This window comes from Vipera ursinii, assembly GCF_947247035.1.
Source record: "Vipera ursinii genome assembly, chromosome: 1".
NCBI lineage: Eukaryota > Metazoa > Chordata > Lepidosauria > Squamata > Viperidae > Vipera > Vipera ursinii.
The window spans coordinates 7,094,292-7,120,797 of NC_139512.1; the positions used below are offsets into that span (position 1 = coordinate 7,094,292).

Below are 26,506 nucleotides of genomic sequence, written 5' to 3' on the forward strand. Positions count from 1 at the left end.
GAAGGCGAGCGGGGCGAAGGGTGCTTTGGTGCATCTTCCATCTCTCCTGTGTGAAGGGCGCCTTCCTGCCCGGCGGTCCACAGCAGCATTGTTGGCGTGCATGGATTGACTCTGAGCGAATACGAGGTGTTTCTGTTGCTGGAATAAAGCTTATTAAATGAGCTAGCAACCTCCAAGTATCACTGAGAAATCTTCCCCAACTTTCCTCCGGTGCTTCATAAAGAGTTAAGTGGGCATCAGGTTTCAGAGGGAGAGGGAGAGAAAGGGAGAGAGAGGAGAGAGAAAGAAAGAAGGAGCGGGGGGGGGAGAGAGAGCAAGAGAAAGAGAGAGAGAGAAATTAAATTAGTAACATGGTTGTTAAGTGAATCTGGTTTCCCCACTAACTTTGCTTCTCAGAAGGTTGCAAAAGGCGATCACATGACCCTGGAACAATGTGACCATCATAAATATGAATCGATTGCCAAGCATTGGAATGTAAATCACATGACCCTGGGGATGCTGCAACGGTCATAAGTGTGAAAAATGGTCACAAGTCACTTTTTTCAGTGCCGTCGTAACTTTGAACAGTCACTAAATGAATTGTAAGTCGAGGACCACCTGTACTTTATCATTTTTTTCCCCTTTTTTGGAGGGGTCAAGTTTTTGACACCTTGCTGGGCGACATGGTGGTACTCAGACATTGCCTTGTCCTAAAAGTGGTACAATGGATGAAAAGGTTGAAAAGCCCTGATTTAAACGTCCAATGCAGTCCTGAAAGCTGACAACGTAAGTTATTATCTCTTGCTGTTTCTTGAACAAAAGAGCAGTGGCACCTGGTGCGGAAAATGGAGACATTTTGAGTTTTGTTTCAAAGATCCAGATGCAGAATCAATAGAGTGATACTATTTATTGTCAAATGACAATATTTATTATCATTTGACTATTATTTCTCTAGCCTGAGTTAGTTGGCTGTCAACCAGCTGTCTTATTTAGGATAAGAATGCCCTACCAGGAAAACAGCTGAGACATTTCTGCCCAAACATTTGCCAATAAAGTCATCCATTGCCATACCTTCCAAGCAGGCCAGGTAATGAAGGGACCACAAAAAATATCAAAAAGCCTGACAGCTTCCTTCTTTCCCCTCTTATGCCAAAGAGAATCAAGGTGGGCAATCTTGAGTTTCTTTCTCACTTTTTCTTGTTTGTTTCTCGTTTGTCCGAAAGATAGGCTCAAGATGAGATTCAAGGTGCTAGTAATGGTGTTTAAAGCCCTACATGGCAGGGGTCCGGAGTACCTCAGGGAACACCTGCTGCCGGCGTCTACTTCCCTCCGCCCTGTGCGTTCCCACAGAGAGGGCCTCCTCAGGGTGCCACCGGTCAGAGAATGCCGACTGGTGGCCCCCAGGGGGAGATCCTTCTCTGTGGGCGCCCCGGAGCTATGGAACCAGTTACCGGTTGAGCTCCGGACGGCGCCTGATCTTCGCTCCTTCCACCGCGATCTGAAAACATACTTGTTCGAGCAAGCCAGCCTGGTCTGAGGGGGGATTGGTGGGGTTTTTTACTATTTTTATTGGGGTTTTTTTTACCATGTATTAACTGTATTTTTAATCGGGCATGTATTTAATTATCTTTTATTTTTTGTAAATTTCTGTGTTTTATTCTTGCCCTGTACACCGCCCTGAGTCCTTCGGGAGAAGGGCGGTATAGAAATATTAATAAATTAAATTAAATTAAATTAAATACAGCAAGATCTTGACAGACATGAACACTGGCCCGATCTAACAAAATGAAATTCAATGGTGAGAAAAAGAAGGTTCTAGATTTAGGCAAGAGATACCAAATACACAGGTGTAGAATAGGTGGCATCTGGCTCAATAGTAGTAACTGTGAGAGGGATCTCGGAGTCCTAGTGGACAATCACTTAAATATGAGCCAGCCGTGTGATGCAGCTGCCAAACAGGCCAACCCAGTTCTAGGCTGCAGTAAGAGAGAGACAGAATCATGGTCATATGAAGTGTTAGTACTACTTTATAATTCCTTGGTAAGATCACACTTGGAATACTACATCCAGTTCTGGTCACCACGATATAAGAAAGATGTTGAGACTCTAAAAAGGATGCTGAGAAGAGCAACAAAGATGATTAGAGGACTGGAGGCTAAAATATACAAAGAACCGTTGCTGGAATTGGGTATCTCTAGTTCAGGGGTCTTCAAACTTGGCCCTTTTATGACTTGTGGACTTCAACTCCCAGAATTCCTCAGCCAGCAAAGCAAAGCTGGCTGAGGAATTCTGGGAGTTGAAGTCCACAAGTCATAAAAGGGCCAAGTTTGAAGACCCCTGCTCTAGTTTAATGAAAAGAAGGACTAGAGGTGACATGATAGCAGTCTTCCAATATCTAAACGGCTGCCACAAAGAAGAGGGAGTCAAGCTATTCTCCAAAGCACTTGAAGGCAGGACAAGAAGCAATGGATGGAAACTAATCAAGGAGGGAACCAATCTAGACCTAAGGAGAAATTTCTTGACAGTCAGAACAATTAACCAGTGGAACGACTTGCCTCCAGAAGTTGTGGGTGCTCCATCGTTAGTGGCTTTTAGGAAGAGATTGGATAACCATTTGTCTGAAATGGTATAGGGCAGCGATGGCAAACTTTTTAGAGACCGAGTACCCAAACCACAACCCAAAACCCACTTATTTATCGCCTTGGTGGAGCAGTGGGCTAATGCCTCCTTAAGTATCACCAGCTGCCTGCAATTAGTGCAGGTTCGCATCCCACCAGGCTCAAGGTTGACTCAGCCTTCCATCCTTCCGAGGTAGGTAAAATGAGGACCCAGATTGTTGGGGGCAATAAGCTGACTTTGTAAAAATGCTGCTTGGGGGTGGGGGGCGAAAGCCCTAATAAGCAGGCACATACATAGAATGAAGGCTATTGCTAAGCACATTGGTTTGTGCTTAAATTGTAAGCCGCCCTGAGTCTTCGGAGAAGGGCGGGATATAAATGGGATTAAAAAAAAAAGTGCCAGGGCTGCATCAACATTGTGGTGCCCTCAGGGGGGGCATGGGGGCATGGACAACTGGGTGGGCATGGCCCACTGGGTGGGCATGGCTGCGGTTGTCATGGCAGACTGGGTGGGCGTGGCTGGTGTGGGCATGGCCACCTTGATGTTGCTCATGGGGGGGATGCCTGCGGGTGCCGGGTAGGGTTGGGGAAGATCCAGGGGGTCTTTGGTGGGTGGGGCGGTGGGTAGGAGGCCCAGCATAGATGGGGGGAGGCATGCAATCCTAGATGGGACTGGGGGGCCATGGCACAGATGGGGATCCGGCTTTCCCTGCTCGGGGTGGCCTTTGGCTTGCTGGGTGTGGGCATGCTCTACCTCCTCTACTCGAGCTTGCTATCTGGCTGCTTCGCCTCCTTTGTACTGGGTGGGGCTGCCACTCCGGGCAGCGGTGGTGGCCTAATGGACCTGTGCAAGCTGCTGCAGCGGTGCCACGTGTGCCCACAGAGAAGGCTCTGAGTGCTGCCTCTGGCAAGCATGCCATAGGTTTGCCACCCACTGGTATAAGGTTTCCTGCCTGAGCAGGGGGTTGGACTAGAAGACCTCCAAGATCCCTTCCAACTCTGTTATTCTGTTTTTATCTCAACTGCAGATTTTAGGCATATTTTTTATCTTTACTGTTTTATATTCTTTCAGTCGTGTTTTTTGAGAACCAGTTTAGTGTAGAGCTAAAAAGGCAGCAGGCTAGGAACTAGGAGAACATGAGTTCTAGTCCCACCTTGGGCATGATGTCTGCTGCATGACTTTGGGCCAGTCACATTCTCTCAGCCCTAGGAAGGAAACAATGACAAACTACTTCTGAAAAACCTTGCAAAGAAACCTGCAGGGACCTGTCTGGGCAGTCTCCGAGAATCGAACACGACTGAATGGAACGTCGTAAAAAGCCCAGAGTTATGAATTTGAGATGGGCACTCGTGTCAATTGAGATAATAAACAGGTTGCCTGAAATTGTCTTGCATGAATCTTTTTCAGGGTATCAAGAGTAGAAAGAAAAGATGCGAGGAGTGTAGTCCTTGTATCAACATACTTTTCTCCTGGCTTGAGGGACAACAGGGAAGCAGATTAATGTGTCCACAAGGAAGGACCCATCAGTAGAAATAGTTCTGTTCAGGTTTTGGTGTGCTGATTTACAGCAAAACACCAACGCACATAAAAGCCATTATTTTCTCAGCGTTGTCTGTTAAGTGCCCTACATGTCCGGACTGTTTGTAAGTATTCTGGAAATATTCTGAGGAAATCAGCGTATAGGTCACAACATGCAAAGGCAATTTTAAAAAGGTAGGGCGGAAAACAAAAACAGAGGAAGAGAAAACTTAAATGTATTTCACAGCAAATCTGATCTCACACCCAAATGGCATCTCATCGACCTGCTGGCAAAACACACTTGGCTTGCTTCCAGATCAAATTTATTTTAAGAAGAAATTGGACAACCATTTGTCTGGAATGGTCTAGGGCAGGAGTAGGCAACCTTGGCTCTTTTATGACTCGTGGACTTCAATACCCAGAATTCCTGAACCAGCCAGCTGGCTCAGGAATTCTAGGAGTTGAAGTCCACGAGTCATAAAAGAGCCAAGGTTGCCTACCCCTGGTATAGGAAATCCTCACCAAGTAACCATTTGAACTTACAAAAGACCCATCAAAAGCTACCTACGACTAGATTCTGGAATTCGAAGGGCTACACAGGGCCCTGGGATCCTATGACTGCATTTCGGGTGCTTGACAGTCAGCTCACCTTTATCGTAATACATGATTAGGAATTAATATAGAAGACTGTGGCTCCTAGTAAGAGGAAAACAAGGCTTCTTTTCATAGGTAAAGATACAACAGGTTGAAGCCGAGTCTTATACAATAGGAGAGGACGTCTGTAGGCAACTTAGCTCAGAGAATTTCAGACTAAGTGGGGAGGGGGAAGAGATACACCACAAACAAATCATTTTCTCTGAGTTATGACAAGTAAGTTTGTTTTGAAACCTGTTCAGCAGGTAAGTAAAATGCAACTCACCTGACCTGGATAATTCACATTCAGTTTGCTAATACCGTAGCACATGAAACTACAAACCAGCGGCAAAGGGCAACAAAATATTCTGATATAGGATCACAGGGATGAGGAGGTTGCAGTAAGAGAGATATTGAAGAGTATTAGCAACAGAAATTTTGGGCTCAATATGGGTTGTAAGTCAAGGACTATACCCATACCTCCATGCATGTTTAGTGGGAGACTACATTGTCTCTTGGCATCTGTGAGTTGTTTGACCAGAAAGCAAACTGGTGAAAGAAAGATAAGAAGAAGACCCTTTACATACTGTCCTTATATTTATTTTTTACTATTGTAAATGAATGTGTTTAAAAGACAAAAGAGCACTATCCTGTCCTTCAGACTTTTTCTTGGGAGTCCCATTCTTTAAGATGAGGTTTATATAAAGAAAAAGCTTTTCTATTCTTACAAATTTCTTAATAAACCACTTCCAACTTCAAATGCAATGTCTGTTGGCGTTCAGGGTCAGTTGGATAAAGTGCACGCAGTAAGTACTCTGTATCCAAGACAACGTGCTATCTTTATAATGGGATGTTCTGCTAAGCGTTCAGTATTCTTTCAGCACATTATTGATATTTAGGAGGCCATCCCTACGACAGAGGTGAGGAACTTTGGTTCCTTCATGACGTGTGGACTTCAACTCCCAGAATTCCTGAGCCAGCTGGCTCAGGAATTCTGGGAGTTGAAGTCCACACGTCATGAAAGGATAATGGTGTCCCACCCCTGCCCTATGAGAATGAATTCAAAATTCCAACATTGTACAGGCTTTTAAAAATGTCATATTTAAACAATTATGTTGAAGAGAATGCCAGGGGATTGGACTGGATTACGACCAAGGACTGGACTAGGACCAAGGACTGGATTAGGACCAGGTTAAAAGTCTACCCTGAGCTATAGAAGTTCTTTAAGTGAACATGGGTCACACACTAACTCATGGTCTAATTATTCCATGAGGAAGTTTTTGTGTGTGGGAGGAGAGAATTGGGAGGAGGGAAAGATATTTAAACTCCAGGAATTCCTAATCACTGGTAGATAGTACTAATTGAGGATTGCCCCAAGGATCTTCTAGAGCTTGGTTTAGAATCGTGTTTCTCAACCTTGGCAACTTTAAGACGTACAGTTGCCAAGGTTGAGAAACACTGTTTTAGAATGAAAGTTTATCCACCCCCTTCCTTAAGCAAACACGTTGTTCTCAGATGTTATTGCCGATTCTCCTCAGCACTGCAACTATTCCAGAGTTTGTTTTTGTTTGTTTTTAAGAAAAACAGAATTCAAATTTATTTGAGGAGATTAAGGGTAGGACTTGCTCTGCCCAGCATTTAATAACCCCAATCTTGGTTTTTACGTCTTAAGGCTGTTTACATAGGAGTTACACAACATAAAAGTGGGAGGGGGCTCAGATAAGTATCAACACAAGAATAAAGAAATCCAATCAAGTGAATAAATGAAGTAACTATTTATTTATATTCCACCTTTATTATTTTTACACATATCTCGAGGTGGTGAATATATCTAACAAACCTTCCTCCTCCTATTTTCCCCACAACAACCCTGCGAGGTGTGTTGGGCTAAGACAGAAGGACTGGACCAAAATCTCCCAACAAGCTTTCGTGCCTAAGGCAAAACTAGAACTCTCAGTCTCCTGGAGAAGGGGTCTTCAAACTTGGCAAAGACATGTGGACTTCAACTCCCAGAATTCTTCAGCCAGCCCTGGCTGGCTGAGGAATTCTGGGAGTTGAAGTCCACAAGTCTTAAAGTTGCCAAGTTTGAAGATCACTGTCCCAGAGTGATTGGCCTAAAGTGATCCAGCGCCTTTCATGGCCAAAGCAGGACTAGAAAGAAGTCAAAGTCTCCTGATGACTGGCTCAAAGTCACCCAGCTGGTTTTCATGGCTAAGGCGGGACTTGAACTCACAGTCTCCTACTTTTTAGCCTGGTGTCTTAACTACTAGAGTCTACTCTAGACCAAACTGGAGCATTTTGCTTTTTTTGTGGGTAGCATACAAGCTTGGTAGAAGAGGGTCTTACCTTCATTCAGCTTAGAAGGGGATGAAGCCCTTAGCTGGGAAATATTTCTGTCAATGAGTAATTTTTGCTAGCTTGTTTTCAAGATAGTTACACACACACACTGGTAAATATTCAATACAATCTGTAATATTTTTCTTACATGCTGGAATTCTGGCCAAGAGTCCAGCAGCCAAATGTTCCTGTTGGCATCTCCGTTCCCCTCCCCAACCCAATTTTTGTTCGCTGAGAAAACTTTTCCATTTCACCTCTCAGTGTGGAAATAACCTTTGGTTCCGCAACATCAATACAAACTTTCAGGACAAGAACAGTTTGTTTGACTTTCGAATCTTTTGAAAGTTTTGGGAAGAGACGTGTAGAAATTGCTCCCAAAGAATCAACAACTGGGAACAATTAAAAGACACAGAGCAGTCGCAGGGAGGATAAAAAAATTGTCCTGATGTCAGGAACACAAAAAGAATTAACCTGGTATGGTTATGAAATCGATGTCTAAAACAGACAAGCCAACATGGCAATAAAGAAAAATTGAAAAGGAATCGAAGAGGGGAAAAGTGAGCATTTTCAACAGTTGCAATATGGAAAATCTAAAAACCATGCAGCCCAAATGCACGCAACAACAGAAAGTTTCCCAGAAGGATTTAAACTTCTTCAGCTAATTAGACACATATTTTTCAGCATTCTTGATGGAGGTTATATCAATGATAGTCAATCACGAAGATCTCCTTGACAGCCAAGTCACCAACAATCTAAAAATTAAACTCAAGGATCTCTGCAGAAAATAGAATTGCATTTGCGTGTCAACCCTAAACTAACAAGTTCCACTTTATCACATGCCAACTAAAGCCAAAGCCATAACACCAGAACTTCATCATCTGATTCAGCCGCATGCTTTATCTCCAACAATGCAAGAAATAGCATTGCTTATCTTCTCTATCCTTAAGATAATACATACATACATACACACACACACACCTCTGTCACACTGTGATAGAAAAGAAGAAAAACATTTAGGCCAATGCAAGATAGCCTGGGGTGGGGGAGGAAATTTTCTCTAAATTTGATTTGTTACAGCCCCATTTGACTAAGCTCCATTGTACACTAACCCCTTTTCTGAAATATAGGAAGGTACTTTATATAAGTTTCAATACAGTTGTCTTTTATGGCTGGCAATAACTCTCAGCTCTACCAATGGGAAGTAATGGCCCTAACTAAAAGAAAGTTTTACAAGGAACACCAGGGCTGGTGCTACTACGTTTGTGTATTCTTTGCTGTTCTTTTAAGCAGCCCAGACCAATTTTTACTGATTGGCCATTGGTCTTTCTATTCCAGTGCTGCAGGCTCTGATTAGTGTCAGTTTGATCTTTGACAGAGGGAGGGAGGATATCAGGTTTACTGAGTCTAAGAGCAAACCTTTACAAATAAAACAGATGTTTCACCAACTGAATGCACAGTATCTTTTCCTGCCTTAAAATCAGAAAATTCAAACTGTTTCACACTGCTGGAGGGAAGGGGGGAGAAATAGAAGGGGAAAGAAGAAAATCCTATTTCAAATCATTAGGCTTCTACCCCAATCAAATGTTTCTTGGTTTGTCAAGCCAAGATTCCCTTATCAACAGATTAGGAGAGCCCCAAACCTCTTCCTCACTATTCTGAGATAACTGGGGCAATTTTATTCACTTCTCTCTTTTTCCAATCGTTCATGAAAATAATTCATCAAAAAATAATTTCCATAAAATGAAAAAGTCAGCATGATGCAAAGATTAGAGTAATCATCTCTGAAGCTCACTGATCAAGCTAGTCACACTTATTCTCCCTGACTTCAGATGATTGATTCAAAAATGAAATACTGAACTCTTCTGAGGGGGAAAAAAACACAGAGAAGGGAAGCTGCAAATAGAATACCTCTGTTCACAAAATACTATTGAAGGATAGACTAATTCACTGATACGCTAACATAGATTTTAGGAGTGGTGAATTGCAACACTGAAAAAGAAAGCCAACAAAATATAAAATGATTCCACCAAAACTTGCAAAAGCAGTTGTTTTGATTGTACGCTCAAGAATCACTTCCTTAAAATTATGGGGAAAGTACTATACAGTGTGCTATTAATGCAGATCTATCTATCTATCTAGGGATTGGAATACTTTCCTTATTCTCAATTGTTGGGTGCTGGGTGATTTTTAAAAAAAAAATGACAGGAAGATTAACCATCTTTCCCTACTCAATCTTCCAGCTGTTCTTCTAAACAAGAGGTCAATTAACCTTAAGCTTTCCTGACCACAAAGAATGGGGAATTAAACTTTGATCCTTCATCTCCTCAAATGAATGCGGTCAGATTTAAGCTTTTTCAACCTTCTTTCAACTAAGGGAGGAGCTAACCTTCAGCGTCCACTGCTTTTAGCCAAAGGAACAAGAGAATAGAAGCTCTTTTGATTCTTAACCTCCACAAAAAACCCCATTGAGAAGAGAAAGAGGTGGGAAGGATCCCCACCGTAACCATTTGTCCCCCCTGCTTTCAAGTAAAGTATACAATGCTTTGGTAAGGCCACACCTGGAATACTGCATCCAGTTTTGGTCACCACGATGTAAAACAGATGTTGAGACTCTAGAAAGGGTACAGAGAAGAGCAACAAAGATGATTGGGGGACTGGAGGCTAAAACATATAGGGAAGGGTTGCTGGAATTGGGAATGTCTAGTTTAATGAAGAGAAGGGTGAGGGGGGACATGATAGCAGTGTTCCAACATCTCAGGGGCTGCCACAAAGAAGAGGGAGTCAAGCTATTCTCCAAAGCACCTGAAAGCAAGACAAGAAGCAATGGATGGAAACTAGTCAAGGAGAGAAGCAACCTAGAACTAAGGAGAAACTTCCTGACAGTTAGAACAATTTACCAGTGGAACAACCTGCCTCCAGAAGTGGTGAATGTTCCAACACTGGAAGTTTTTAAGAAGAGACTGGACAGCCATTTGCCTGAAATGGTATAGGGTTTCCTGCCTTAGCAGGGGGTTGGACTAGATGACCTCCAAGGTCCCTTCCAACTTATTATTATTATAAGGAAAGATGGGAAGTTATCCACTGCACTGCAGCTCAACAAGTTCATTCCTTCTCTACCTTATTTTTGGTCTGTGCACATGCACACATGTGTGAAAGAAGATACAGGTTAATTATCCCCCTAATTTAATTATATATTATTTAGGTTGAAGGGGATTCCCCTCTGTATTCCGGATGGGAATGTAGGTCATAAGGAAAGTAGCTTGTTGCAGACACAAAGGTCAGCTTTCAACAATACATACAGCAAAGCACTTGAGTTTGGAAACCCAATAGGTTCAAGTCCCAAACTCAATTCAAGGGGTGGGTGGGAAAGAGGGGAGCAACTCACCTTCAGTTTGACCCCCCCTTCCTCTCTCAAGGGAAAGGACTATTAACCCCTTCCCTACTGCCAAATCCTTTGGCCACCTAATGAGAAGGAAGGACTCACTGGAGAAGAGCCTAATGCTGGGAAAGATTGAGGGCAATAGAAGAAGGGGACGACAGAGAATGAGGTGGCTGGATGGAGTCACTGAAGCAGGAGGCGTGAGCTGAAATGGACTCCAGAAGATGGTAGAGGACAGGAAGGCCTGGAGGAACATTGTCCATAGGGTCGCGATGGGTCGGACATGACTTCGCAACTAACAACAACAACAACAACTACTGGCAAATATGAAGAAGGGAAGCAACTCAATTTCTCCACCCTTTGGAAGAAGCAATATTTGAATTAAAACCACCCGCACATTAGAACCAGGGGGTATATTTTTCTCCCCCCCTCCGTATCTAAAATCTAAATCTAATAAAATCTAAATCTTTTTTGGACCAGCTCCTCTACAGAGAGAGAAAAGAAGAATTTGTGAGATGGTCCCTCCTTGTCAAGGGCTGGGGGCCAATTAAGCCTTTATTTTCACCCCTAGCCTCTTTGGGAAGCAGGGAAATGAGCCTTTATTCTCTCTCTCGTCTGATCCAAATAAGTCTGAAGGTGTCCCTTCCCTTTAGGAGAGTACAAATTAGCCACTGTCACATTAAGACGAGGGGGGGGGAAAGAGAATTTGGCTTTTAAGTTACACGCCCCCCCTCCCCGCAAAGCTCAGCAGTCTTGGAAGTCCCCCATTTCAGTAGAATGAGGACTTTAAAAACTTCCCTTCCCACTTGCCTCAATATCACCCCCAAATCTGTCCCTAAAGAGGGGAGAGACACTCAGACGGCCCCCCCCCCTCTTTTTTATTTAGTTATTTTTGGGGAGGAAAAGGGAGCAACTGCATATCGCACATGCGCACTCACCCCTCCCTTCAGGTGCGTCTGCTCTCCCAGCTGCTGTCGCCACTGTCGTCTCGTCTCCTCTAGACTCGTCCCTTCGAGACACGCCCCTTATGTCCTCGTCGTGGCCAATCAGCGCGGCCCGTTTCAAAAAGAGGCGGAGGGAGGGAGGGGGGAGGAGGAGCGAGCCGAAAACTAAGGGAAAGGAAGAAGGTCACGGCAGAGGTGGAGGAGGGAGCTTCAGTTTGTATGATTGGCTGCTGCTCTGGCCAATAGAGATAGAGAAAGCTGAGACGGGCGGGAGGGGAATGAAGGCTCAGAATAGTCCTGGAGGAAAGTGCCCAACCGGGATGGGCGGGGTTTGGTGACGGAAGGCCACGCCTACAGGAAGATTATGGGAGGTGCGTAAAGTAGTATTTTGACTTGCTATTTCTTTTATCACTCTAATTTAAATGTGTGTGTGTGTATACGCAGTTAAGTATTGGGTTAATTGATGATTTATTTATTTATAAATAAATTTATTAAAAAATTATTATTTTTTTGTTTAAGCTCTACTTGACGTTATTTAGTGGCATGATAATTTCACTAGGCATTTTACAAAAAGTAAATTCATATCTTGCCTAATAATTGAGCATAATAAAATAGTATACATTTGTAATTAGATATGACCCCACATATATACATATAATTATACATTTGTTATATGCAGCTTTAGCCTTTAATCTTGTGATATTGTCACAAGGCTGCTTATTATCCTGCCTTTATTTTTAGTGAATACAAGATGGCATACAAACTCCCACTTTCTTATTTCTCCACAACAATCCTGCAAAGTAGGTTGAGCTTGTGTGCTTTGGTTATTGGAATATTTTATAGTCTGTATTTTAAGCTAGCAATGAATCCAAAGTATTGACTTCCGTAGGTTTAATCCCTTTAAACAAATGTAATTAGTTTGATCCCCTTATCTTGAGTCTGTCTATGGCTTTTAGAAAGTTTTCTTTGAAGATAAACAGGCTTAATTTAAGGCTAAAGCCTTTTGCAATTGCCGGAGCCTTTCAGTCATAGATGCAACATTGTGACAAGCCTGAGGCAGCTTAAAGAGGGGGAAAAAACCCGGAGTTTATGTGTTTATTTTGTGAGCCTTTCTTGCTTTGCACTTGATTCCTGTGTCTTTAAGGGAAGGGATTGGGGGGGGGGGTTGCATTCTTACCACACTCAGAAGGGAGAGAGGAAGAATGGCGGACCAGGTAGCTCAGGGGTCTACAAACTTAGCAACTTTAAGACCTGTGGACTTCAACTCCCAGAATTCCTCAACCAGCCATGATGGCTGAGGAATTATGGGAGTTGAGGTCCACAGGTCTTAAAAGTTCCAAGCTTGAAGACCCCTCAGCTAACTGGTAGTGGTGCATATTAATAAACATGGATAAATTCATCATACGTTTGTCATTGCAAAGGGAAAGTGATTCAGCAAAGGAACAGCCACCAAAGAAATTAAAACTGGCACTTTTTTCCTTTTTTCTACAGTTTGTAATATTTTATTAGATTATAGAATAAAATACGAAAGCAAATAGTAGGACACAGTGGGGAGGAAAAAGGGGGGGAAATGAGGGGGGAGAAGGGAAAAAGAACAGACTTCCTCTGTTGCAGTAGATAGAAGGAAGCATTAACGTTGAACCTCAACTTTTTACTTTTCCATAGTATTATAAACTAGCCATTTCTATAACAACAAATAAGCCTTGGTGGAGCAGTGGGCTAATGCCTCCTTAAGTAACACCAGCTGCCTGCAATTAGTGCAGGTTCGCATCCCACCAGGCTCAAGGTTGACTCAGCCTTCCATCCTTCCGAGGTAGGTAAAATGAGGACCCAGATTGTTGGGGGCAATTAAGCTGACTTTGTAATAATGCTGCTTGGGGGGGGGGAAAGCCCTAATAAGCAGGCATATACATAGAATGAAGGCTATTGCTAAGCACATTGATTTGTGCTTAGAGTGTAAGCCACCCTGAGTCTTCGGAGAAGGGCGGGATATAAATGGGATTAAAAAAATAAAAAAATAAAACCCCAAATCCCCCCCTTTTTTTTAGTCATCAAGTTTTTGATACCTTGCTAAGCACTGGTGGTCTTCAAATATTGTCATGTCCTAAAAGTGGTACAATCTGTGAAAAGGTTGAAAAGCCCTGTCATAGACCAATAGTCTTTCAATACAAGAAAAAATAGCTGGAAGCATTAATGTAAAACCTCAATCTTAAATATTTTGGATGCATAATGTGTAGGCAAGAGTCATGAGAAAACATCCTGATGCTTGGAACAGGACACAATAACGAAGTGCAGAGGCACCACACTGGCAATATATTGTCAAAGCTGTTGTTTTCCCTGTGGTAACATGGTGATGAAAGCCACACTAACATGGTGCTGTAGAAAATTGTATCAAAAATCATTATGCAAATATATAAGTTTATAATTTCTACGATGATATCATCTTGTGTTTGATATTACCGAAGGATTATTCAGGCAGGGTGTGGGTGATGCTCCCTGAACCACAGGAATTAATAATTCATTATCAGTGTAGAAAAACCAGGCTGATGAGTGGAAGCACTAAGAATAAAGCTATTATGGACTGTGACAGGAATCGTTGGAGAAGACCCAGACACTTGGAACAATTAAAGGCAACTGAAAAAGAGCTAAACCAAAAGTTAGGTACTATCATTGGTGACACAGAATATTGTGTGTAGGTGCTTACGAACACCTCCCTGATTAGCGAATCCCGAGTGCCGTGTAACAGAGTGAGCGCCTGTTCCTCGTCCCAGCTTCTGCCAACCTAGCAGTTCGAAAGCACGTAAAAATGCAAGTAGAAAAATAGGGACCACTCCGGTGGGAAGGTAAAAGCGTTCCATGTGCCTTTGGCGTCTAAGTCATGCCGGCCACATGACCACGGAGACGTCCTCGGACAAGCGCTGGCTCTTCGGCTTTGAAACGGAGATGAGCACCAGCCCCCAGAGTTGGAAAACGACTAGCACACATGTGCGGGGGAACCTTTACCTTTACTTTAAGTTGTGACCAGCAAATAATCTTGGCAAATTATTATCCATTGACTCACAGAAATAACTGAGCAGTAAACACCCACATTTTGACAAGCACACGAGTTTTGATCATGGGTCTGCAGGGATGGTACAGCAGTTCCAATTGCGAGGACCAGTTTGCAAGTGACTTCTCTCAATGCTGTCACAAACTTTAAAAGGTCATTCAATGAGTGATTATAAGATGAAAAGCACCTGTAGTAGTTACAAGTATCATGCCTTTGTAACCTCTTGGTTAGACTACTGTGACCAACTCTACATGGGGCTGCTCCTGAAGACCGTTTGGAAACTTCCACTAGTGCAGAATGCAGCTACGTAGGTAGTAACTGGTAACAGATACATGCACAAGGAACACCATTTGTGTCAGCTTCATTGGTATGTTTCCAGGTGCAATTCAAGGTGCTGGTGGTTACTTTTAAAGCCCTACATGGCTTGGGACTGGGGTGCCTGAGGGATCGTCTTTTTCTAAGAATCTCCATCCATCCAACCAGATCGAGCAGAATGTGGGCATGCTGCAGATCCCGTTAGCCAAAAAGTGTCACCTGGTGATGACCAGAAGACAAGATTTTTCTGCAGTGGCCCCTGCTCTATGAAACATCCTCCCTTCGGAGATTAGAATGGTCCCAACCTTGTTAGCCTTAAGGTCCTAAAAACCTGCCTATGTTCCCATGTCCGCAGTGTTGAATGTGTTTAGGGCCCCATTTCCTGCTAGGTTGCTAAGTGGCCAAGTATCTGGCTTCCCTGTATATTTAATCTGGATGTTTTTAGTGTTTTAAAAATGTTTGGAGAGTTTTTAATGGTTAATGTATTGTTTTTTAAATTGTAAGCCACCCGTTGACTGAGATGGGCGGTAGTTAGAGAAATTAAATAAATATGTAATTGTGTAACATCTTTGCATGAACTTTGCTTTTGCTCAAGGAAGTCAGTTGTTTAGGATTACACAATACACTGAACCTTAAACTGATGGATTCCTTGAATGGTACATTATGTTAACCTCGCTCATTTTGTATGATTAATGATTAAGATGTTGGTCTATGATAGGAGAGACAGAGACTTGATCAGCTTCCTGAATTATTTTAGGATAGTCCCTCTCTTGGCCAAAGGACCAGGGGGATGTGATGATGGGGGTGTTGGTTTGACATCAAGGAAACCCAATTTCCAGCTCACCCTTACCGATGGAATATCGCTGGATGATTTTGGATGGGTCATCCTCTCCATCCAAACTGTTTCACAATCCTGGTGCAGGAAAAACTGGAGCAGGGAGTACTATGCATAGCTCTGCCTGGATAAATAGATCATTATATACCATGAATGTATCATTCTGTGTGTCATGCAACCCCATCAACTTGGGTTGATTTAATAAGTTATGTTTACAAATGCTGTGCCCTGGGAATCACAAGTTGCTTTGGCACATTGTGCCAAATATGGTTTCTTCAACTCTGGATTATTGGATTGTTAAGAAAAACACAGTTCGTTGGGATTACCTAACATGCTAAGACGTAAATTTAACAGAAGGAAAGTTAATGAAGACATAAGCAAAACAGAGAATATGGAATTTTTCTGAACCAGTCACTCACTCTCAGCCCCACTCAACTCAGCTGGTTGTTGTGGGGAAAATAGGAGGAGGAAGATTTGTTGGATACAACAACAACAACAACAACAATAAACAGTTGGAAGGTAATTATGAGGTCATCTAGTCCAACCCCCTGCTCAGGCAGGAAACCCTATGCCATTTCAGGCAAATGGCTGTCCAGTCTCTTCTTAAAAACCTCCAGTGTTGGAGTATTCACCACCTCTGGAGGCAGGTTGTTCCACTGGTTAATTGTTCTAACTGTCAGGAAGTTTCTCCTTAGTTCTAGGTTGCTTCTCTCCTTGACTAGTTTCCATCAGTTGCTTCTTGTCCTGCCTTCAGGCGCTTTGGAGAATATGTTTGCCACCTTGAGATATGTAAAAATAATAAAGGTGAGATGTATAAATAAGTAAATTTAACTTTGCATTGTTATCAGCTTTGAACATGCTCATCAGCTGTACAAGTGGCTTTAATAAGGATAAAAACAATTATTATATACTACTGTAGAGGTAGATCTTGCTTATTGACTGCCTCATGTAGTGACCATTGGAACTTGTGACTACTGAAAAAATAACTGAGACCAAGGGGCACATTTATTTTTTATTAAATAATTTTATATGGCCACCCAACTCGTGCATGATACCTCCAGGCAGCTTACTACATTAAAAATCCACAATATAAAACTCTTACCCACCTCCTTTATGATTTTCACAGCTTCGCTCTCTTAATCATATGTTTGCCATTACACATTGAAAGAAATATAGCATTGTGAGTTGGTTGCCTAGTGCTAGCACATTGCTTTTGATATGTATTCCCCATTTTGTGGCTACTTACTCTCTTGTGATCCCTTCCTCTCTAATGAATGTAAATACAAACATTAATTCCTTTCTTGCTAACTATTCCAGTGCTCTGGTGAGCAGGCCGCAAGATGGAGAAGTGGGGAAAAATGGAAACTGAAGCAAAACATAGTAAGCACAGTAATGGTCACATGATTTTTCCACTGAGTGACCGAGCTGCTGATGTCAATAGTAGCTGCTAAACGAGGACTACCCGTATGTATAACACAGAATGGAATGTGAATGGAATCTCTACAAACGATAAGAGCAATTAGTTCTCTAAAACAAGAACTGAAGTAACTCTGCTCCATTATTCCTTCAATGCTGGATAAGTGCTTAGATTTGCTACTGAGCTATATATCAACCTTTCTCAGATCTGTTAAGATTGCTGACTGGGGATTCTGATGTTATCATCCAAACATTCCTGGAATGCACCAGACTAGGAAAGACAGCTATTATTAGAATCATTACTTGTTATTGATGCTAATTCCTGCCTACCAAGCTGGCGCCCTCCCCACATCCTTGAATTGGCAGAAAGTTAGACCAACATGAACTGTGATGTCCCCACTGTGAGTCCCTATCCTACCTTATCATAGCAGACATCTGGGTACCCTCCAAGATAAGGAGTAAGAATCCTTATTTTTGAAGCTGTTCTTAGATAGTATTAGAACAAGGATGAATGACTAAGACAATTTAAGCCTGGAAAGATTAAATGTCAATGAAGATTCTCAGTCATCCAGATAGGGTGGTCTGGAAGTTGAGTCATGGCAACTGAAATTCTTTTCTTGTTGGTTTAAAGCATTTTACTGCTTATCCTTTATGACCAGTTCTGGTCACCACATTACAAAACAGATTTTGAGACTTTGTAAAATGAATGACTCCTGCGAGTTCCTTGGACTGCAAGGCGATCAAACCGGTCAGTCCCAGTGGCGTAGCGTGGGTTGTCAGCACCAGGGGCAAGGCAAGTAATTTGCGCCCCCTAACCCGTGGATTTTAGCACTCGAGTCTGCACTGTCCCTCCCCCAGATAGTCCCTCACTCTCTCTCCGCACCGCACCGCACCGCACGCCTGGCACCCTCCCCTCCACAGTGGGCGGCGACCCGGCGGCTCGGATCGGATTCGCACAGCCAGCACTGCAGTGAGAGAGAGTGAGCCAGGCAGGGGCAGAGAGCTGCGAGTGCGAGCGTGCCCCCCCCAGATGTTGTGCCCAGTGTGGCCGGCCCCCCCTGCACCCCCCATGCTACGCCACTGGTCAGTCCTAGAGGAGATCAACCCTGACTGCTCTTTAGAAGGCCAGATCCTGAAGCTAAAACTCAAATCCTTTGGCCACCTAATGAGAAGGAAGGACTCACTGGAAAAGAGCCTAATGCTGGGAAAGGTCGAGGGCAAGAGAAGAAGGGGACGACAGAGAATGAGGTGGCTGGATGGAATCACTGAAGCAGGAGGCGTGAGCTTAGATGGACTCCAGAAGATGGTAGAGGACAGGAAGGCCTGGAGGAACATTGTCCATAGGGTCGCGATGGCTTGGACACGTCTTCGCAACTAACAACAACAACAACAAAATGAATGAATGAATGAACCTTTATTGTCAAAGTACAACCATGTATACGGTGAAATTGGCTGAGCCTCGCTTCATGCCCCACCACCACCACAACTCACAGTGACAACAAACCCTCCATCTTATTACACCATGTGAGCTAATTGCACAACACACCGGCCTCACAAGTCAATCATACATAAAGTTTATAAAATTAGTTCCCGTTCAAGAGCCTGACAGCCCATGGATAGAAGCTGTTCTTCAGCCTGTTGGTACGGCTGTCTATACTCCTATATCTCTTACCCGATGGTAGGAGAGTAAAGAGATACCAACCAGGGTTTGAGTCATCCCTGAGAATTTTCCTCACTCTTCCAAGGCAGCTAGCCCTGGCGATGTCATCCAGTGGTGTCAGGGGACAGCCCACAATGTCTTGTGCTGTGCTCACCACCCTCTGTAATACTTTCCTAACCGTGGCTGTCAGACCAGCATACCAAACCACAATACAATACGAGAGGACGCTCTCTATAGTACACCAGTAAAAGAGGGCCATTAGTCGTTGTTCTTCCCTGTTCTTCTGCAAGACCCTGAGAAAGTGGAGTCTCTGTTGGGCCTTTCTGGACACCTGGGTTGTATTAACTTTCCAGTTAAGATCTTCACAGAGGTAGACTCCCAGAAATTTAAAGGAGGAAACTCTCTCCACACAGCTCCCCCCCGTTGTAAAGTGGGGCAGGTTCCTCTTTTTTCCTCCGGAAGTCTAGCACCATCTCTTTCGTCTTGCTTGCCGATGTTCAGGTGCAAGTTGTTGGATAGTTTTTGTACCTCCACCCTGTATGCTGTCTCATCTCCACCCGTAATAAGACCCACTTACAGTGGTATTATCTACGAACTTAATTATCACAGTAGATGGGTCGGATGATACACAATCATATGTGTGCAATGAGTACAAGTAGGGGCTAAGCACGCGGCCCTGTGGCGAGCCGGTGCAAAGCTTCAGGGGGGTGGATAAAACAGACCCGGCCCTCACTATTTGTAACCAGTCCCTGATAAAGTCTTGAATCCAATCGCAGATGGAGGGGGAAAATTTCAAGTCAGTCAGCTTTTCAATGAGAGCGCTCAGCAAAATGGTGTTGAAAGCCGAGCTGTAATCAACAAAAAGCATCCTGACATAGCTTCCAGGTTTCTCAAGATGGCTTGCTACAGAGTGTAGAGCAGTAGCTATGGCATCGTCTGTCGACCTGTACCCCCTGTAGGCAAATTGATGTTTGTTGAAGTCCAGTGGGAGGCATGTCCTAAGATGTTGGAGAACCAGTCTTTTGAAGCATTTCATGACTGTAGATGTTAATGCAACAGGTCTGTAGTCATTCAGGCACTCAACTGCAGTTTTCTTTGGGACTGAGGCAATGGTAGCTGCTTTCAAGCATGATGGTACACATGCCGTTTGCAAGGAGATGTTAAAGATCCTTGACAGTGCAGGGAAAAGGAACTAGGATGATTAAAGACTTGGAGACTCAAACATATGAAGAACGATTGCAGGAACTGTGTACGGCTAGTCTAGAGAAAAGAAGGACTAGGGGTGATATGATAGCAGTATTCCAGTATTTGAGGAGCTGCCACAAAGAAGAGGGGGTCAACTTATTTTCCAAAGCACCAGAAAGTAAGACAAGAAACAATGGATGGAAACTAACCAAGGAAAGAAGCAATCAGAAATTAAGGAGAAACTTCCTAATCGTGATAACAACCAGTGGAACAACTTGCCTTCAGAAGTTGTGGGTGCTCCATCACTGGATGTTTTTAGGAAGAGACTGGGCAGCCACTTGTCTGAAATTGTATAGGGTCTCCTGCTTGAGCAGGGGGTTGGACTAGATGACCTCCAAGATCCCTTCCAGCTCTATTCTGATTGGTTGATTATCCAAGAAGAAGAAACTACTTGAATGAGCAGCAAAAGCAACAAGAAGTCCGGTTGCTATGACTCAACTTCCAGACTGCAATGACTAAGGATAATTTAAGCTTCTCCTACTCATGAGTTGGGGACAAGTTGAAGGGCAATGTCATGGGGTAGATGGAAGATAAATATATATTGGCTTCATGGTATCCAAAGCAGAACAACTAGATTCTCTAATAGTAGCATATATAGTCCTTGACTTACGATAATAGTTCATTTGGTGACCGTTTGAAAAGAGTGATTTTTCACACTTACAACCACTGCAGCATCCCCATGGTCATGTGATCAAAATTCAGATGCTTGGCAGCTGACTCATGTTTATGGTGGATGCTGTGTTCTCAGGTGATATGGTCACCTTTTGTGACCTTCTGACAAGCAAAGTCAATGGGGAAGCCAGATTCACTTAACAACCATGTTATTAACAACTGCAGTGATTCACTTAACAACTGTGGCAAGAAAGGTCATAAAATGGGACAAAATAAATGTCTCACTTAGCAACAAGATATTTGGGGCTCAGTTGTGGTTCTAAGTCAAGAACTACCTGTAGTATGAACATTCTAAATTCTCAAGATTCTCTTTTCCACTATATATTTAAGATGGACTGTGATTGAGATGTGTGTGTGTGTGTGTGTGTGTGTGTGTGTGTGTCAGAGAGAGAGAGAGAGAGAGAGAGAGAGAGAGAGAGAGATGCTGCTATCACATTGTCATCCTCCTCCTCCTTGGGATGGTGATATTGTTTGATGGGTAGCATTTTTTATTTCGAGAGTGATACATTGGAATTTCATTTTAATGTGTGCCATTTTGTATACAGGAAAATGACAATAAGGTTAACCCTATCCTATCCTATCCTATCCCATCCCATCCCATCCCATCCTATCCTATCCTATCCTATCCTGTCGCTGTCAGGGTGGCATGCTTGTGTTCTGTTTAGTTGCAAGTAGAAAATATATTGAAGAAATACAAGTATAAAGGCTTTCCACCTTTGCTGGCTTTGCAGGTTTCTATGTTGACTCCACCAGGTATGGATTCTTGGCTAGTGAATCAATCTAGAACCTGTCTGTGACACCAATCTAGAACTTTGTCTCACTCTTCAGTTGGGAGCCCAGCCTAAGTCAACAGTAGGTGGTGGCTTGGCTTTGATGGGCCAGAATCTAACAGTGGGGATCCCATGGAATGGGGGTAAACAAGCAAAGTAATCCCGCCACAAAAGACAAAGAAGAGAAGCGATCATATCATTTCAAAAGCGATAGGAAAAATCCAGGGATTGTGTAGAAAATTATGGCTGGGAAATTGGTAAGGAAGTATTTAATTTAATTTAATTTAATTTAATTTAATAATATTTCTATACCGCCCTTCTCCCTGAGGACTCAGGGCGGTTCACAGGGCAGAATAAAATACCAAATACAAACATTAAAAAGAGATTAAATGATTGCCCAAGTTAAAACAATTGGAATACAATTCTAAAACCCCAAGATAAAAATTAAGAAACCAAAAATAAAAAAAAACCCCACCAATCCCCATCAGGCTAGGCCGGCTTGTACAAACAAAAATGTCTTGAGATCACGACGAAAGGAGCGAAGATCGGGCGCCATCCGGAGCTCTACCGGTAGCTGATTCCACAGCTCCGGAGCGCCCACAGAGAAGGATCTCCCCCTGGGGGCCACCAATTTGTTTGCGTGGTTGCCTTTTTCCTTTCTGAACCCTTTGTTAGGCATATGGTGTTAGCCTGCAATGTTGGGTTGAAAATATATTACCCATGATGTTATGTCTTTAAGATGTTAATTGGCCAATGGGTGTGTAAGTGTTCTCATGGCCATAAAGGGGAGCTAGGAACGTAGCTTCTTTCTCTCTCTGAATTCACTGCTCTCTACTATTACTGTTGTTGCTCTGTACTGTTGGCTTACTACTGTGCTAAACCTGTACATCTGTGTATTGACCTCTGGACCGGTAAGAAGACTTTGTATTTTGGATTACTCCTTGGACTGTTTGTGTATGACCTGGACTGTTTATTTTTGACTGTGCATTTTTTGTTTTTTACACCACCCCAAAAGTAAACTACTTTTTGCTTTTACAACTCAGTGTACTCTTGTGTTTACTGTGTGACTCTTACTGCTCTCAGTACCCTTCCTTGTCTGTGCAACTCTTTGGTAGCACAAGGAGACCTCTGCACAACAAATTCCTTAACAACCTTCTCAAAGCCCACCTCTTTTGTTTGGCCTTGATCCCAAGCCCGGCTGAAGCCAGACTAGATTTGTAGACTGTCTTATCTTTTCTTCTCTGCCATTTTCCAAATAACAATAATAATAATAATAATAATAATAATAATAATAATAATAATAATAATAATAATAATAATAATAATAATAATGTTGGAAGGGACCTTGGAGGTCTTCTAGTCCAGGGCTTTTCAACCTTTTCACCCATTGCACCACTTTTAGGATATGGCAACATCCGAGTACCACCAGTCGCCTACCAAGGTGTCAAAAACCTGATGACAAAAAAAAAGAAAAAAAAAGAAAAAAGTGATGAAGTACAGGTAATCCTCAATTTACAACAGTTCCCTTGGTGACTGTTCAAAGTTACAATGGCACTAAAAAAAAGTGCCCCCCAAGCCACAGCGGAGCAAGACACCTGCCTGCCTGCCCAGCAGCGCTTTTCCTCCTGTCTGAGGTTTTCATTGTTGTGAGCATTTCTGTTGAGGATTGGCAGCAGGGGTGGGTGGTAGGTGTTTGGTTTTTATCCCCTCCCCTCGGTCTGCTGGGTGGTTGCAGCAGGTTTTGGTCACTTCACATGCCCCTGCAATAGATCTTCACTTTGGTTTGTAACCAGATAAATTTCCAATTCTCATTCTGATTTTTCTAACTTCTATTAGACACAAGGCCTCAATATATCTCCTTCTGGAATGTTTCCCTCTGGAAGATGCTGGCACAGAAGTATACTTTTTCAGCCATCCTGGGTTTTATTATACAACAAACAACTTAATATATAATGAATTAGCTATTTCATTCCATTTTCTCAAGCTGCTGTTCAGTTCTGACACTCCTGTAATTTCTTTCCAAGTCTGCTATTGGCATTATTTAAACCAGGGGTTTTCAAACTTTTCACCCATTGTACCACTTTTAGGATATGGCAACATCCAAGTACCACCAGTCGCCTAGCAAGGTGTCAAAAACTTGATGACCAAAAAAAAAAGGAAAAAAGTGATGAAGTACAGGTAGTCTTCGACTTGCAAGTTCACTTAGTGACTGTTCGAAGTTACAACGGCACTGAAAAAGTGCCCCCCCCAAGCCACAGCCGAGCAAGACAGCTGCCTGCCCGCCTGGCGGCACTCTTCCTCCTGTCTAAGGTTTTCATTGTTGTGAGCATTTCTGTTGAGGATTGGTAGCAGGGATGGGGTGGGGGGTGTTTGGTTTTTATTCCCCCCACCTGCTGGGTGGTTGCAGCAGGTTTTGGTCACTTCACTTGACCCTGGGACACTGTGACCGTCATAAATATGAATCAGTTGCCAAGCATCTCAATGTAAATCACAAGACCTGGAGATGCTGCAACATTCCAGCTGATCGGCGCTTCTTTTGGGCTCAGCAGAATGGCCTGGATCAGTGCCGAGCTCCAGCTGGAGCCTGGTGCTGATCCTGGCGCTTCCACTGAGCCCTGACAGCCCTGCAGCTCCAACCGTCTCTCGCTCAGGCTTGTGCAGTGCTGCCATTCCCCTCCCCCACTACCACTTTTCTAGGATGGTCGCATACCACCTGCCAGGTGCCAATGTACCACAGGTAGTACCCGTACTACTGGTTGAAAAGCCCTGGTCTAGTCCAACCCCATGCTCAGGCAGGAAACCCTACACCATTTCACACAAATGGGTGTTCAACCTCTTCTTAAAAACTTCCAGTGTTGGAGAATTCACAGCTTCTGGAGGAAGGTTGTTCCACTGATTAATTGTCCTAACTGTCAGGAAATTTCTCCTTAGTTCTAGGTTGCTTCTCTCCTTGATTAGTTTCCATCCATTGCTTCTTGTCCTGCCTTCAGGCGCTTTGGAGAATAGCTTGACTCCCTCTTCTTTGTGGCAGCCCCTGAGATACTGGAACACTGCTATCCTGTCACCCCTCACCCTTCTCTTCATTAAACTAGACATTCCCAATTCCAGCAGCCGTTCCTTATATGTTTTAGCCTCCAGTCCCCTGATCATCTTTGTTGCTCTTCTCTGGACTCTTTCTAGAGTCTCAACATCTTGTTGATTTAACAGTATAATTGTTTAGCTGCTATACCTTCCTTAAAATTAATGGAGCTTATTGGCAGGTAAGTGGATGTAGGACTACATCTTGAAACATCAGGCATCCAATTCATGACCGGAAGGCTTCAGAGTAATTTTTTTTCCCTGAAAAAGAAAGGCATTGAATTCCATCTTAAAGATGAACCATAGGAAGCACATCCCCAAATACAGGTAGGCCTCAATGTACAACCACAGTTTAGCCCAAAATTTATGTTGCTCAGCAAGACATTTGTTAATCGAGTCATGCGCCATTTTACGACCTTTCTTGCCCCGGCTGTTAAGTGAATCGCCACAGTTGTTAGTAACACGGTTAAGTGAACCTGGTTACCCTGTTGACTTTGCTTGTCAGAAGGTCCCAGAAGGTGATCACATGACCCTGGGACCCTGCGACCATCATAAACACATGCCAGTTGTTCGAAACATCTGAATTTTGATCATGTGACCATGGGGCTGCTGAAAAGGGCTGTAAGTGTGAAAAATGGTCACAACTCACTTTTTCAGTGACATCGTAACTTTGAACAGTCACTAAACGTACTGTTTTAAGTTGAGGACTACCTGCATGGAATGCATTTTAATAATCTGACGCAGATCAAGTAAAAACTCTGCTTCCATTTAAGATGGATATGCTGCAGAACTCACAAATCCTGTCTTCAATTTTGTCCCAAATACCCCGCAACCTCTCATAGTTGCCTGATCATGGACCAAATGTAGAATCAAGTTCCAAATGTCATTCAAAAGTTCTGTGAACATAATCTGTAGAATGCCGCTGATGTAGCCTTTTCCTCCATTATCTTCCCACAGTTTCCTGAAACATATATCGGCGATTCCGAGGAAGTATGTCGAAAAAATTCATCTGGAAAGAAGCATTACATACCCCAAAGGGACATCAAGTCTGCAAGCCTCTTGAGCTTTGATAACATATCTCATGATAGTGAAAATTTGGTGGACTCTGGAGAACTCAAGGAGGTACAGCATAAGACAAGATAAGATAACCTTTATTGTCATTTTTTACTATGAGCACACTGACATTAAAAATGAAATTCTGTTGCCTGCTCTCAAAAGAAAGTATATATATCTACCTATACACATATTATATATAACACACATATACACATACTACACACACCCACACAGCATACACATACTATGTATATGTTAATCACTGTTCATTTTGAATACATAGCGGAAAGAGGAAACTTGAGACCGGGATCAGAGAGAGATGGTGCTGCATAGGTAGCCATTTTGAGGGGTAGCCCTCGATTTGCAACGATTCGTTTAGTGACCGTTCAAAGTTACAACAACACTGAAAAAAGCGACTTATGACCATTGTTCACACTTAAGACCATTGCAGCATCCCCACAGTCATGTCATCAAAATGTGGACACTTGGCAACTTACGACAGTTGCAGTGTCCCATTGTCATGTCATCCCATTTTGTCCCCTTCTGACATGCAAAGTCAGTGGGGAAGCCACATTCACCCTCACAACCATGTTCCTAACTTAACAACTGCCATATTCACTTAACAAGTGTGGCAGGAAAGGTTGCAAAAGGGGGGGGGAAATTTACTAAACCAATGTCTCGCTTAGCAGCAGAAATTTTGGGCTCAATTGTGGTCGTAAGTCAAGGACTACCTGTAGTGACAATAATTTATTAAACATGTATGCTACCTGACTCCCAAGAGTAAAGGCAGCTCACAACCATCAAATAAATTATAATAAAACTGTTACATGTTTTGTGCCAGCCATGGCAGTTCCCCAAACAGGTCATCAGATGGAGCAAAGAGGCTTCTTTGCTCCCCTGCAGCAGCCCCATTGGCGAGAGAGTTTTATGGCTAGGGAGGGGCCGAGACCCCCCATAAATACCTCTGCCCAGGGGCTGCTTCTTTGTTCTAGCTCTGCTTC

At 43.1% G+C, this 26,506-nt stretch overlaps 1 protein-coding gene and 1 long non-coding RNA gene across 5 annotated transcripts in view; one reads left to right on the forward strand and one right to left on the reverse strand.

Moving 5' to 3' along the window:
* Positions 1-11,451, reverse strand: part of SLC25A42 (solute carrier family 25 member 42) — a 33,854-nt gene extending 22,403 nt beyond the window's left edge. For 2 of the 4 annotated variants that reach the window (XM_083364512.1, XM_083364511.1), the window contains exon 1: positions 1,051-1,446. The gene's annotated coding sequence lies outside the window, so the exon portion shown is untranslated. Of the gene's footprint in view, positions 1-1,050; positions 1,447-11,403 lie in introns of those variants that run through there. The other 2 variants (XM_083364510.1, XM_083364513.1) reach the window with 2 other exon arrangements.
* Positions 11,452-16,949: 5,498 nt separating this feature from the next.
* On the forward strand, positions 16,950-25,565 carry LOC310641936. Its single transcript, XR_014492809.1, has 3 exons — positions 16,950-16,988; positions 22,774-22,871; positions 25,407-25,565. It is a non-coding gene; the product is annotated as an uncharacterized lncRNA (long non-coding RNA).
* Positions 25,566-26,506: the final 941 nt, after the last annotated feature.